Source organism: Neophocaena asiaeorientalis, unplaced genomic scaffold (assembly GCF_003031525.2).
Source record: "Neophocaena asiaeorientalis asiaeorientalis breed wild unplaced genomic scaffold, Neophocaena_asiaeorientalis_V1.1 scaffold45, whole genome shotgun sequence".
Classification (NCBI taxonomy): domain Eukaryota; kingdom Metazoa; phylum Chordata; class Mammalia; order Artiodactyla; family Phocoenidae; genus Neophocaena; species Neophocaena asiaeorientalis.
The window spans coordinates 3,423,769-3,440,023 of NW_020174642.1; positions in this window are offsets into that span (position 1 = coordinate 3,423,769).

A 16,255-nucleotide genomic window follows, 5' to 3' on the forward strand; every position below is an offset into this window, starting at 1 on the left:
CGTTGGAACTGACACACAGGAGCACCTTGCGGACACTTCTGCTCACCGAGCATCTTCTGCAAGTCACATGGCCTCTCTCCTCTAGTCCTCTCCACGCCCATGGAGGTGGTTCTATGTGACTCCTCATCTTACAGAGGAAGAAACCAGCAAGGGCTTGTCCCAGAGATACAGCATAGTTGGTACAGTAAGAATTCGAACCCAGGCTGGTGGTCCTTGCCCAGCTCTGAGTCACCATCAGCTGGATCTATTGGAGGCTGGAAGTAGCTCAGGGAAAAACGCAAAGAGCCTGCCCTGCTGGCTTGTTGCCCAGAGAGAACACCCAGTGCTAGGTTCATTCCCGAGGTTGCCTTGCCATCTGCTACATCCCTGAGGCTTTCAGAAGGGACACATTGAGGGCTCCCTGCTCCCTGCACTCTACCTCAGGCCGCACCCACACCCACACCCAGCATTTCCCCCAGGGCCCATGTCTGAATTTGGGGAGTCTGGGACAAATCACTCACCAGCTGCCCTAGTTTGCTAAGACTGCAGTGCCACAGTGCCACAGATGAGATGGCTGAAAACAACAGAAATTCATCCCCTCACAGTTCTGGAGGCTTAAATCTGAATCAAGGCGTTGGCAGGGCTGGTTCCCCTTGAGGGCTGTGAGGGAGAATCGGGCCCAGGTCTCTCTCCCAGCTTCTGGTGACCGTCAGTAATCCCTGGTGTTTCTTGGCTTGTGACAGCATCACTCCCGTCTCGGCCTCCATCTTCACATGGCCTTCTCCCTGTGTCTCTGACTCTTTACATGGCATTTTAAAAATAAGGGCACCAGTCATGTTGGATTAGGGGCCCTCCCTACTCCAGCAGGACCTCATCGTAACTAATTACATCTGCAACAACCCTACTTCCAAATAAGGTCACATTTGAGGTCCTGGGGACCGCAACATATCTTTCTTTTGAGGGGGGACAAAATTCAACCCATAACATCAGCTTTGGGTAACAATGGCCTGATAGGTATCTTGCATCTTTTCTAAATTTCCTTGAACTGAGTCAGTTTGCAGTGCTGTTGCAAGGTTACTCTGGCCTCAAGTATACAGAAGGGGCTAGGTGGAGAACAGAGAGATGTGACCCATGTCATCTGTGTTGCTCAAACCTGACAGGTGAGGATTTCTCAGAGGGTGGCCCTTAGGCCTCCTGTATCAGAACCCCTTTCGGGGGGTGATGGTGAAGGTAGAGCCTTGTTAAAAACACAGGTAGGAACCAGGAATGTATTCTTCTGAGCAGGTCTTACAGGCTGAATTGTGTTCTTCAAAAAAAGATGTTGAATTTCTAATCCCCAGCATCTCAGAATATGACATTATTTGGAGATAGGATTGTTGCAGATGTAATTGGCTAAGAGGAGGTCATGCTGCAGTAGCATGGGCCCTGATCTGGTATGACTGGTGTCCTTATGAGAAGAGGACAAAAGGCACAGACACGTGGGGAAGATGGCTGTGTAAAAATGGAGAGATGCAGGGAGAAGGCCACACAACGGCTGAGGCAGAGATTGGAGTGATGCTACCACGAGCCAAGGGATGCCAAGGAGTGCCCGTCACTCCCGGAAGACAGGAAGAGGCAAGGAAGGATTCTACACAGAGTCTCAGAGGAAACCAACCCTGCTGACACCTTGATCTTGGACTTCTGGCCTCTAGGAATGTGCGAAAATACATTTCTGCTCTTGGCGTGCCACCCAGTGTGTGTTACTCCATTACTACAGCCTTAGGAAATGAATACAGAAAGCTTCCCAGGTGATTCCTGTTTCAAAATAATTGACAACCACTGAGCTGAAGAGTCTCTTGTGCCTCCCAGCTTGGAGACCATGGTGCTGCGATGGATGCCTTTTTAGGTCTGGACGCCTCCTCTTCCCCAAACCACCATCCGTCCATCCGGGGTCCTGATACCAGGGCTCTCCAGAAGGGAAAAAATGCCAAGGAGAAGCTTCTGAGGAAGATACTCATAACCTCGTCCCCACTTTGCAGATGGGAAGTGAGGAAATTTGTCTGAAGTTTCCTGGCTGGTGGGGGACCGAGCACGGCTTCCTACTCGGGTCCAGGGGATGCTCAGTTCTCTGCTTGTCTGCCCTTCCATTGTTTCTGGGTCTGATCTGGACAATTCAGCACATACCTTGAGCACCAGCCACCGAGGTAGGTCCTCAAGAGGCAAAAGTGAAACTCACCTCCACCTGCCAAGTGCTGCGGTGCAAACTTTTTTTTTTTCTTTTAAATAAATCAAAGCTTTTATTTGCACAGCCAGGTATCATTTGCACTCTTTGCAACTTGAATTTAATACCCCTGTAACAGGTTCTAAGCTTCTGTTGCCCAGGGAATAAAAGCTGCAACAGGGAAACCCTCTTCAACAGCCACTCCTACGAAATCTAAACCTGAAACAGACGTAATGAATGACACCAGTACAAACGGAAATACTAAGTTCCACCATTCAACACAGTTCATCACAGCGTCTTTAGGGTTCAGCTGAAGAGGGGGTAAGTTCTAAAAAGAGGGTCACTGTCTTTCTCCCATACTTTAAGATTGGTGGTTTTAATCCATATTTCTTTGCAACTTCTGTCTGGGATGGGCAGCATCACAGGGTGACTGTAGATAAGCCATGTCCATGTCCGATTTGGCCAGGTTAATAGCTTTGTTGAACATGTTAATGCCTTTCTCCATGTCTCCTCTTTGTACTTCAATAGTTCCCATGGTTTCACGTGCAAAATTACATTTATTGTCAATTTCAATAGACTTGCCGATAACCTCCAAACCTCTATCCATATCTGGGTGGTGCTTTCGGGCATCTGGGCTCTGCCCGCTGTCACCTTCTAAAGCCCAACAAGTGACACATTCCCCAAAGTTCGTTCTCTTCTTGAAACCCTAAGGCAATGTAAAGAACAGCCCCGACTCGGGTCCCAGAGAGATGCCCCCGTCTATCCTGCAGTGGACATTGACTCCCTCAGTGCCTGGCGGCTTGCCGAGTGCAGCCGGGGGAAGCCCGAAGGTCCTAACATGACCTAATTCTCAAGGAGCTGTAAAGGTTACGGATTCTGCATGAGTTCCCAGAAATGCTCCAGACTCGGGCCTCATCATCATCCTGCCTGGGGCAGTGACTGTGAATCACACAGAGGGGCACTTGTAGGGGTCCCGGGGCCCAGCAAAGGCTCCTCCTTGGTCTGTGTCAGGTCACAGCGGGCTGACCAGCTGAGGATGGTTTACGGCTCACGGACCCTGGTCCTCTGCCTTGTGCCTTCCCATGTTCCGTTTATGGCCCTTAATTGTTCCACAGAACTGCGTGTCAAACTCAGCTGTGTTTCTCTTCTCTGCTAGCCAAATCTGATTTTTCTCTGGGCCTTACCTCCCTCCAGGAAATATGTGAAAATTAGCTCAGACCAGCTGGCACAGGCCAGGGCTCTCCGCAAAAGAACTGCTTTAAAAGAGTTGAGGTTCGCTGCTTCCTCCTTTAGGGCACAGTAAAGCCAGGCCCCTACTGCAGCCCAGGGTAGCTTCCCTCCCATTTATTAAGACCTAACAAGCTCCAGTCTGTCAGACTAGCCTTTTACATAGCTTTGCTAATGTAGTCCTTGCAAACCGTCCAGTTAGATAACCACTCTTATGCTTCCCATTTTACAGATGCAAAAACCCAAAAGGAGGCACAGAGATGTCAAGTAACTTATCCGAAGTCACATAGCTAGTGATTTTCGGAAACTGGACTCTGACCCAGGTGCTACTGAGAGCTCATAATCAAAATTCCACATGGCAGCTTGAATGTCTGAGACTGTGAGCGTGTGGGTGGGAAGATAAATAGGTGACAGACAGATGTTAGATAGATGGGTAGATAGATGATAATATGTAGATAGTTAATAGGTAGATAGATAATAGGTAGATAACAGGTAGGTAGGTAGATAATAGGTGGCATAAATAAATGATAGATAACATAGATAGCTTGATGGAAAGAAAGATAGAAAGGTAGAAAAATGGATAGAGGATAGAGGAAAAAGGATAGAATAGATGTTAGATAGATGGGTAGATAGATAATATGTAGATAGTTAATAGGTAGATAGATAATAGGTAGATAACAGGTAGGTAGGTAGATAATAGGTGGCATAAATAAATGATAGATAACATAGATAGCTTGATGGAAAGAAAGATAGAAAGGTAGAAAAATGGATAGAGGATAGAGGAAAAAGGATAGATGAATGGATAGATGATAGAAGATATAGATAGATAAAAAATAGGTGATTGAGAGAGATAGATGATTGATTGATAAATCAGTAATATAGATAGAGTGATAGAAAGAAGGAAAGATAGTTAAATGGATGGATGATAGATGATAGATAGATAGATAGATAGATAGACAGATGATAGATACTCCCTATATGTAAGAGGCTGGTAAATCCCACTGGAGATAGACATAATTTGTTGTTATCACGTAGTTTTTCTAGTCAGTCTTCTGAAACTCCACGCAGGCACGCAGCCTCACGATGACCATCTAAAGGATGAAAGAAATGTTCAGAGGAATCAAGCTCGTCATGCAGGTGCTGCGGCCCAGAGGCTGCGTGCTGACCTGTCCCCAAGCACTCCCTGTGAGGGGGCTTCCTGTGGCCGTGCATCGGGGGCTACGGTGGGCAGCGGGGAAAGGAGCCTCCGCCTTGGAAGTGAACTTGAGGCAGGGGGACAGGAGCAGCCCTAAAGATGCTACCTTAGGTCTTCAGGACCCTGGATGTTGGGAATGAGGCCTCGCCCCTAGGAGTGTGTGGGCCACATCCAAGCACAGTGTCTAAGAGGGATGTGCAGGCCTAGAGCCTCTCTGGTCCTGGATCCCCATTCGCCCACCCTGGGGTCTGCAGCTGAAGAGGGTGCCCGGGTGGGTGAGGGGCTGGGGCAGGGGGATCCCAGCCCTGGGAGGCTGATCTGGAGCCAGACCCGGGGGTTCAGCCGTGCCCCACCACCTACGGTGAGAGCTAACCTCTTGTGCCTCAGTTTCCTCACCTGTACAATGATGACCTTAACAGTAACTGTGTCATAGAGAGGTTATGCGGTCAATGAGTTTCTTTGTGAAAGGTGGTGGGTAGAGGGCTGACCTTTGGGCCCATGTGACAATAGCTTTGCCATGGCAGTTGCTAAGCCAGGCCCTGGGTTTGCCTTGGCCTGACGTGTTTCCATTTTCAATTGGAAATTGAATTTGGATAGACTTCACCCTGACTGGTTCTGCACCCTGGACCTCAGCCAGCCAGCTCTGAGTAACTGCAGAAAGGATGGGCTCACTGGGATTGGGTTATTGGATGTTTTCCCCACTGCGGTTTTGGGCAGCCTGCTCCATGGCAGGCAGCTGCATTGTCTTAAGACTGGACTTTCCCGGAGGGAATTTGGATCACTCTGGGTATCGTTGGAAAGGCCTGTTCCTGGACAGACAGGGTCATCAGCTGTGCCGGAAGTTGCTTTCTTTTCACCACCCCTCAGCCATTCAAAGTCTGCGTGACACCAACTCCCATGGCAATTGCCCCATTGCAAGGCAACTGGGATCGCTGTTCACATCCAGAAGGCATTGACCTCTCCTTTGTGACCATCTCGGTGCTTCCCTGGCCATAAGCCGCTTCTCCAGCCCCCGACACCTCACCCATCTGGGCTCTGGGGGACACAGAGGTAAGAAGTCCCAGCCAGCCATGTCCCTGGCCACCATGTTTCCCGCTCACCTCCCACCTTGAAGTCCCTTCCACTGGCAGGGATTAAGTCAGCTGGGCTGCCACACCTGTTCTTGGCTGCTCTCCAGCTGTCCGCAGTGTGCTGACTGGGCCCCATCCCTCCATGCCCTCAGGAACCACTGCAGTCAGCTCCCATTGCCTATGACACCAGGATAGGATGAACACTGAAAATTCTGTGAATCTAAAACTTGAATGAAAAGGGTTTAGCTTGGGGCACACAGCTGTGCATGCCCCTCCCCCTCTCTCTCTCTGTTGGGGGCTTTTTAGTTATTAAAAAATTTTTATCTAGCGCAAGAAGTCCCTAGACATGCCAGCCCAGAGCCCTAAATCATGAGAGGCCAGACAGCCTTCAAAACATACAGACTGAAGACTCCCTGTGGGCTAAGCCAGTCTTCTAGTGGACTGAGCTGCCAGCAGCCCCCTGAGGTGACCGGGTTATGATCAATGGGGGGCAGTCCTGAAGCCCCGGCACTCTGCGTCTTGTCAGTGATGTAGGAATGATGCTCTTTTCTGAGTGCTTTCTGAGGCTTTATACCAGGCAAGGCCGTTGGCATCAGATGCAAACAGAGTCAATAAGTCTGCAAAAAGTCACCAGATAATTTATCCCATTGCTGCCAAGCCTAGAATTATAATCAGTTCTTGACTTCTTCAAAGCCTTCTTGCTGTGGATTTCCCAAATCCAAAGTAAATATCGAGGGCAGTTACCTCCCCTCGGTCCTCTGATGCGTGGAGCAGTGTTCTTGTCCATAAATTCAAGAACCCTCTCGTTTCATTCAGAAAGCGTTGGCCCCTGGAACTTGTTAACTCGGTATGAACACAGTTTGTCTAGATGTTGAATAAAAAGAGAGAGGAATTATTGTGCAGGAAATATTTTCCTGTCTTGAAGAAGTCTTGGGCATGCCTGATACTCCTCAGATGAAAACAGCTGTTTTCTTCCCGTTACTGGATGCAGTGTTCCATCCGCCTGCTATCCTCAAAGCATCCTCAAGGGGGCAGCAAACTACAAAATCTGGCCGCGTTTCCGGGGCCGGGGCAGCCCCTCAACCCGCAGAGCCGATTTGGAACTTGTCAGTAGAGGGGGATGCTTATTGGATTACCGGTCGCCTTCTCAGGCGTTTCTCTGAGCTTGACGCGAAAGCAGTTCTCGTGGAGGGAAAGCCAGAGCTCCCCCAGTCTCATTTTTAGAGATCTGTGAACGTGACCAGACCTATTAATTACTTGATTGAGGTTCTGGGCTTTGAAGACGACAAAGCTGTGTTAAGGGGGGAGCTCTTTCTCAAGGCCCGTCTGAGTGTCTCCTTCAAGCAATCAGGTTCACTCTGGTGACCTTCTCCGGTGACACGGACAACCCACCCCACCCCTGTAGGTCAAGGAAGTGTCTCTCCTCCGTGAAGCCACTTGCAAACATTATCTTGAGCTCAAGCCACACCAAGCTACCCACAGAGTCCCAGCAAAGGGCTTAGTCACACTCGGTGTGTGTCCTTGTCACTCTGCTCTGCCCAAGTCACAGGCCCCCAGTGGCGGCTGAGAAGCTGCAAGGGGTGCTGGCTCATGAATGACCCTTTGCTGGGCTGAGACCAACTGACACGGGAGCCCTGCTCGGGGTCAGAGGGTATTGGCCACATAACTGAGCAACACCTCCAGGCACGGGGCGAGCTCTGCTCGGGTCCATCGTCCAGTGGAAGCGGGGAGTGGTGGTAAAAATGGAAACCCTCGAATATGGGGCTGAGGCTTAGTCTCCAAAGCACTTTCACAGCCGACATTATCTCCTGGGAGTCTCTGCAAGGTTCTGTGAAGTTGAGGATGTGCGTGGGAGGAGTAGGCAGGAGAAACCCAGAGCCGCAGAAGGAAGAGAGATGCTGGCGGGAGATAAGGACCCGGGAGCAGAGCCTCTTCCTTGAAAGCCCTGCTGCCCCGCTTCCTCTTTCCGATTAGATGGGACCGCCGATGTGGTCAGAAAGGCGAAATCCTAAAGGCCACCATCCCCAAACTGTGACCTCAGCTAAGATGGGAACCTTCGTGGGAACAGAATTTAAAATTAATCCCTTATAAAACGGGACACTCTGCTGCTCTTAGTGAAGTAATTCTTGTAGATGCTGTGAATCGTTCTCCTTTGCATCTAGACCGAAGGGCAAGAGAAACCACTGGAGAACCTAAACAGTCCAGTCTCACTGCCAAGGGCTGGAGGGGAAAGAAGCCCTGGCTCCAGGGCGAGGTCTTTTCCTGCGCGGGGGAGCGTGGTTTCTTCCCCAGCGCGGGCGTCCTTTCACCACAGCCCACAGCCCACAGCCTAACCCAGCTCTGCTTCACTTAATTTTTGGGGAACCTGAACAACTCTCTTGGCTGGATTACTGCAGCCTCAAGGGCCAGACCTTGACCTGCTTCCCTGGAAAGGGCACGAAGCGCCCAGCACAGGGCCGCCTACGTCGGTCTTCCACGCACGCGCGTGCTGAGGGCGCGGATGTGCAGGGGCGGGTGGGGTGGGGAGGGGAGACGCGAGGAGAGGGGCCGGATTCATTAACACGGCTTTGTGGTCGTTGAGGTCCTTTTGGTTACAAACCACAGAAGTGGATTCTGGCTTATCGGTTTAGTCAAAGCGTAATTAAAACTGGGGATGTACTGGAGGGAGACCCGGGTTTCATGGCTCAGAGAGGGTGCTGGCGGGCGAAATTGTCCCCTCCTTGCGCAGCTGTCTGGAGAGATCAGAGGAATGACCTTGACTTGGCCGTCTCAGCTCCTGGTGTGCGGGGTCGCTGGTCCAACCTCCAACTCCCTGGAGCCTGGATCTGCTTAGATCAATGGGGTGTGGCTAGAGGGTCACTGTGTGCCTGTGTGTGTAGGTGTGTGTGTGATTTTAGGGAACCAGTAGCTTCTCCAGGTTGTGTATTTCATAGCATGTATTTTCATGCGTGACCTTCTGTAACCCTAGCAGAGGGGCCATCATTTTTATCTTACCGAATGCTAAACTCAGCAGGAAAGAGCCCTAATGTCTAGAATTTTCTTCACTTAACTCTCTGCATATTTCCTACAAGATAGCATATTTTCTTTAAGTGTTATCAGGTTTTCTCTTCATAGAAAGTCTGTAAAACAGAGAGAAGTACCAAGAACAAAATTAACATTGCTTATGATCTCACCACTCAGAGAGAACAATTGTCTCCTTTGGTGGATATCATATACGTATCATATATCACGTATGTAATAAAAATGTATATGTATTATAATGTATATAAATATAATGAGCACATTGTTTTGTGATCTTTCTCTTCATTTGCTGCATTTCCCATTCCATTAGATAGTCTCTTCCATCATTTAAAATGGGTGTTTAATGGGTCCTATCACATACATGTAGCTAAATTTATTTACTCAGTCCTCCATTTTTGGACATTAAGGTGCTTCAAATTCTTTGCTGTTATAAGCAATGAAATAAGCATCCTTGAAGAAGCATCTTTGTACATCTGTCTGATTATTTCCTTAGGATAAATTTCTACAAGTACAAATGCTGGATTAAGAGATGGATATTTTTTAAGGTTTGCCTTTTTGTTTAAACTTGTGTGACCCTATTTTATTTTTATTTTTTAAAATATTTATTTATTTATTTGGCTGTGTTGGGTCTTAGTTGCGGCACACATGGTCTTTTGTTGGGGCTTGCGGGCTCAGTAGTTGCGGCACGCAAGCTTCGTTGTCCCGCGTCGTGTGGGAGCTTAGTTCCCCGACCAGGGATTGAACCCGCGTCCCCTGCATTGGAAGGGAGATTCTTTTTTTTTTTTTTTTGGGATACGCGGGCCTCTCACTGTTGTGGCCTCTCCCATTGCGGAGCACAGGCTCTGGACGCGCAGGCCCAGTGGCCATGGCTCACGGGCCCAGCCGCTCCGCAGCATGTGGGATCTTCCCGGACCGGGGCACGGACCTGTGTCCCCTGCATTGGCAGGAGGACTCTCAACCACTGAGCCACCAGGGAAGCCCTTTTTTTTTGGAAGGCAGATTCTTAACCACTGGACCACCAGGGAAGTCCCTAAGGTTTTTTGATAAGTAGGATCAAATGCCCTTCTGAAATGTACCAAGTCCTCCCCACTGTACTAAATAAGATAGTAACACTGAGTATTATTCATTTGCTAAATAGTTTCCTATTTTACAGGAGACAATGACATTTCATTGTGTCTTAATTTTTTAATATTTTATAAATACTTTTTATTGCGGTATAACCTGTAAACCCACACATCTTAAGTGGGCAACTGGATGAATTTTTATGTATAGAAATGCCCACGTAACCACTGTCAAGATCAGGGTATAGAACATTTCCACTGCTCCAGGAAGCCCTCTGTGCCCCCTCTCAGCTAATTTCCCCCGCTGGAAGATAACCACTATTCTGCCCTTTTCCGCTTTAGACAGTTTGTCTGTTTGTGGCCCTCATATAAATTGAAACATACAGTAACTACTCTGTCCGTGAGATTCACCCATGTCGATGTGTGCACCTGTAGTTTGCTTATTCTCACTGCTGAGCCTATTCCATTGTATAAATAAACTGCACTTTACTTATCCATTCATCTGTGGAAGGATATTTTGGTTGTTTTCAGTCTTGAGCTGCAATGAGTAAAGCTGCTATGAACGTTCTTGTAATGTCTTTTGGACCTAAGCACTCACATCCATGGAGTCTATGCCCAGGAGGGAAGTGCTGAGTCAGATAGCATTCGTGTATTTAGTTTTAGTAGATCCTTCCAAAGATATTTTTCTAAGTGGTTGTATCAATTTAACTTCCCACCAGACATGCATGAGAGTTCCAGTTGCTCCACACCCTTGCCAACACATAGTATGTTTGTCCTTTTAATTTCAGACATTCTGGTTTAATTTGTATTTTTATTATTAGAGGTGAGGTTGATGATTTTTGGTGCATGTGCATTGACCATTTGGATTTCTTCTTTTTTGAATTGCTTGTTCAAGAGGATGTCTACCCTTCCTTTGTATTGGAGTAACTGTATCTCTTATTGTTACTATAAGTTACAATAAGGTACAAGAGTTACTGTAACTCTTATTTTAAGAGTTCTTTGTATGTTATTATTATTATTATTATTTTAACACTTGGTCAACTTCGTTGCCAAGACATACATGCTTTTAGATAAAATGGGGCTGAATGCAAACAAGTATCAAAACCTTATTATGGACCAGGCACTACTCTTAGGGTTTTATATATAATGTCATTAAATCCTTATAGTTTATAGAAGAAGAAACTAAGACACAGAAAGGTTAAAGAGCTTACCTAAGATCATATGGTGAATAATTATTGGGGTGGGATTCGTATGTATGCCATTGCACACCAGATCACGACAGTCAACCATCTCATGAATTTGCAACTGGACCACTAATTGTCAATGTTACTGGCGGGAATTGTGGAGTCTTCCTTTACAATCATTTTTGGAGTGATCATTTCATTCCATGATGTGGCTGATTCTGTTTGAAGGGGGGTTGTGTGCTCATGACTGGAAGAGACACAGTGTGACCAAGATTTCTGATGCCATTGGGCAGTAAGCAGCTGAGACCCCCTTGGTGGTCATCCGTCAGTCCTCAGTTCAGTCCATGACCCTGTATCTCCCACCCCCACCCCCGCTGATACCCTTGGCTCCCGCCGGACTGTGCTGCATGCTGTCTCCTGCCCACAGCTTGGGTTCAGGGCTGTCTAGCTCAGTCTTGTAAGTGCAGGGCTAAATCGTCGTTGGAGACGTAGGTGTACTTAATTCTTTATCATCCTCCTCTCATGCCCAAGACACCTATACTCCCACTTTTGAGAAGTGATTCCTGAAAGAATAGTGGCAGCCAACTCTACTCTGTTCATTGCAAGTACTTTATGTACAACACAGAAAAGTAGGTCATTTAATCCGCAATTTTTCTGAATAACAATCATACCTACCACAGGTGTCATATTGATACTTACCTGTGCACAGTGATATAAAGTGGAAATTATTATACAGTGATTTATTAAAATGTGGGATTTAAAATTTAAGTATTTTTAAAACTAAAAGTTCAAAAATCTAAAAAAGAAATTAAGATGGAATACAGAACAGTGAGATTTAGACAAAGTTTTTTGGACACACACACACACACACACACACTTCCTGGTCTTGGGAACTGCAGCTGTCTGGGGGGTGGTGCCTGGGCTAGGCATTGGACAACCCCAGCTCTGCCCTGGGCACAGGCCACTGAATCCCTTGCAGTTGTGCAATCCCCGTCGCCAATTTTCTAGACCCTGTGTGGCAGGTCCCCTTCCTCTCAGTGGGGCTGGTGGCCACTCATCCCATCCTTGCTGTCATCACTCTAATCTCAGGCTTCCCCACTGGCCCCTCAATGACTCTTGAGTGCCTCCCTTCTCTGCCACTCCCTGCCAGATGCTCTCCTCAAAACCAATCCCAAATCACTTCTAGATTCATCTAAAACCATTCATGTCAACATGTCATTATTCAAAAGCCCACAGTGAAGAAATGCATTTTAGACTGTGACCCCCTAGCTATGTAAGTGAGCACATATATACATGTTTGTATGCATACATATATGTATATACACACGCACAGGTGAAAAACTCAAGACAAGATTCATGAAATGTGAATTTCCTATGGGATGTCCTCCCTGGCATCTTCTATTCCATTCCATTTCACTTTATTCTATTCCATTCATTTTATTTGATTCCACTTCATTAAAAATAATGCTGCTGGTGCCCCAATGCCTTTATTTCATGACCCCTTAATGGGTTGTCCCATTTTGATTGTCCCACTTTGACTCAGAGGGAAAGTTCAAGATTTTTAGCCTGTTTTCAAGGTTTTGCCAACCTGCTAGCCCCAGGCTCCCCACTCCTGCCACCCGCCCCCATCATCCCTTCAGCTTTTTTTTCAGGACTCCATGTAGGAACTCTTGGTTTTATTTCCCCAAACTGGCCCACTCTCAGTGGTTCCTGACACTCAAGGCTCTTTTCTGCCTGTCCCAGTGTGTCCCATTCTCTTCTTCATCCTGTTGGTCCTGTGGGCCCAGCTCAACCCCTGCCTCCTTCTGAAGTGACCCGGACCAAGATGCCCACACACGTGGCACCTAGATCAGGAGGATGGGCTCTGCTTTCATGACGCTTACTTTATGAACAACCCACCACAAACAGATTGGTTTCCCAGTTCAAACCATCGAGAAATACTTGGCCAGGAGCAGGACACTTAGCACTTCAGCAAGTTACTGGTGGCTGAGAGTACCCAATCCCTCTTTCCCCAGAGCCCCTACCCTCAGTCTGCCCATGGTGTTGGTGAGGAAATCAGAATGTTTTGGTAACAAGTTGGAACCAGAAACCAATTTTCCTGCAGAGGTAAACAACACTACATCGGCAGGTGAACCTGAGAAAACGTTTTGAGTGCTGTGCTTAAAGACACAGGGGTACATAGGTTTTCATGAGCTAGCCAAACAACCTCTACTCAGAATATCATTTTACAGGAAAATGCATTACATCACATACATGCTCTAAACTGCCGACCTACCAACTTTTGGAATTCTGCCTGTCCTTGGATCGAGCACCTCTTGTACTACCCTGTCTCACCACGTTTCCATGTGGGCGTGTCTTACCTCCCCAACTCAATGGCAAGCCTTGGAGCACAGAACGGTGTCCCCAGCCACCCTCCACTTTCTCCCGGGCTGAGCAAGGTGACTCCTAGTTCTCCCCGCCTCTTCCGGCCACCCAGACACCTCAGCTCTGCCTTCATCTTGGTTCATTCCAGTGTACGTGGGTTCCATCTGTTGTTTGGAAAATCTTAAGGGATTCTTAGCAGGAAAGTGAGGACAAAGAGAGAGAGGAGACAAGAGAATAAGGGAGGAGAAGAAAGGAAGAGGGATGGATGGAAAAAGGGACGAGAAAAAGGGAGAGAGGTGAGAAGGAAGACACAACAATGAAGAGAGGAAGACAGACAATGAAAGGGGAAAAGCAAGAGAAGAAAGGAAGAAAAATGAAAACAGGGAAAGAAAGAGATGAGAACAGAAAAAGAAGAAGAGGAGAAAATGGAAAGATAAAAGGTTGATAAAAGAAAAAGAAAAAAAATTCTACTAATCTTACCAGAAATTGTCTCCCTGCAGAAAAGAACAGGGAACCAGACTAGGTGAAGACAGAGGAGTGAGAAATGGATTCAGGATTCCCATCCTGGACAAAACAAGACAAAGGTGTACAGAGTTCCAGCTCAACAAGATGAAAAGGATCATGGAGATGGGTGGTGGTGGTGGTTGCCCAGCATTATTCATGCACTTAATACCACTGAGCTGTACACCTGCAAGTGGTGAAGATGGTCAACTTTATGTTATCTGTATTTTGCCACAATAAAAAGAACAATTAAAAAACTCCCCATAGATCCCCATTTGATCAAGCTCCCATTTGACGAACAATTAGGAGTTTGCACTTCGTATATGTACTAAATGTTACTGCATATTTTTAAAGTATGAAACAAATCCCAAGCTTCATACTAGATATTCAATAGAATTATTTATTTAAAATAAATAAGAGAAATGCTCCAGGGGCAAGATTTGACTGAGAAGGGAAATGAGGGAAACTTATGGGGTTTCGGTAATGTTCTATACCTCGATGAGGGGTTAGGTTACATGGCTGCATGCATGGACCCTTAAGATCACAGCTGTACATTTAAGGATTGTACATTTCCTTGTATGTAAATCTTACATCAAAAGAAAAAAATGTAAATAAATATTTAACTCAAAAAGGAGAGGGCTTTAGAAAGGTGTTTCTGATGGATAAGGAGCTAGATGACCTAACAGAATCAACAGCTGTTTCCCAACCCAGCTGAGCCACTGAGGACAGACTGCTCATTTTCCCAGGGCCTGGTTCAAGTCCCAGCCTCTTCAGTGTGAGGCATCACCTGGCAGCTGATGGGGCATCTTCCCCTCAGATTCCCTAGAGCTGTGGTCCTGCCTATCCTTGGAGCAGGAGGAGGCAGATGTCAAGACCATGGAAGGTTCTGGAGGCTTTCAAATCCCTGAGTGCTGTCAAGGTGTGGCCCTGAGCACCCACACGAGGGACCAGTGCACACCTGCCTCAGACATAGCAGGCTCTGAAAAGCAAAGAGAAGTTAAGAATACAGAATAAGATGCGTAGGTCCACTGGAAGGCCTTTCCTCCAACCTCCTAAACTGGCCTGTTTGTGGCACTGACGATAGGATTTTGGAGGACAAAAGGAAATTAACCCTCTGTGCTTCAGTTCCAAATGCGCTCTCTTGACTTATAACATGTTTGTCCTAAGGAGGGTCCTTGAGCTGCAAGGAGAAAAAAAAATCTGTTGTGGGCTACATAATAGAAAACAACTTAATAATGAGTTTAATTTTGAAAGGGTGATACATGTAATGTTATCTACTTTTTTGATAAACAATGTGGGACAGAAAACTCCATTTGACAAAAACAAAAATAATAAAGTACATATGTTGTCTTAATATTGAAGTTAGTTAAGAGAAGGAGGCAAAAAGAGAAGGGGAGTGAGGATAGATGGAAATAAGAAAGATGGAGAGAGGCAAAAAAGAATGAGGCGGAGAAGGAGAATGAAGGAAGAGAGAGAGAGAGAGAGAGAGAGGTGATTGACAGAGGGAAATAGAGACAGATATTCTGCATAAAGAACATAAATGCACGTAGGCAGAGACCATCAGAGACCAATCAAGAAAGATGCTCACGTGGGAGTGTACCTATAGGCAGGCACAAAGGCTGGGTCCAGAAGAAACAGTTTCAACCTGGGGTCTTGAGAGTGGTCCCAAAAAGATAAATAAATCATGTTTCTTTTTCACATCTGCAGCACTGTGGAAGATTTCACCTGCTGCTTTCACCATGACCAGAGGCATTAAGCTAGAGGTCAGACATCAGAGTGACCATCTCTACTCCTGATTGACTTGGATGACACATGGGTCCCATTTTGGTGATAAGCTTTTTTATTTCCTTCCTCAGTGAAGACAGATTTTCAAGTACCATTTATGCCTTTAGGATAATCTGTCATCAATTAATTTGGACATTAGATGAGCTTAATGGCCCCTTAAAGATGTCCAGGTTCTAATCTTCAGAATCCATGACTAGGCTATGTTACACATTAAGGGGGAATTAAGGTTACAGATGGAACTAAGGTTGCTAATCAGCTGTTGGTGATTATCCTGGATTATATGAGGGACCTGGTGTAATCAAAGGGTCCTCGAACAGGGATGCAGAAGAGTCCAGAGCATCCTGAGAAAGTCTCTATCTGCCATCTCTAAATTTAGGATGGAGGAAGGGGCCATGAGCCATGGAATGCGGGCAGCCTCCAGGAGCTGGAAAAGGCAAGAAAACGGATTCTCCCCTAAAACCTCCAGAAAGGAACGCAGCCCTGCTGATACCTTGATTTGAGCCCAGTGAGACCCATTTCAGACTTCTGACCACCAGAACTATAAGAGAATAAATGTGCATTGTTTTTAAGCCTCTAAGTCTGTGATAATTTGTTACAGCAGCCTTTAGGAACCAAATATAGACATAAATCCCTTGAAATTCTATTTGAAAGACTTGAAACTCTTTGGT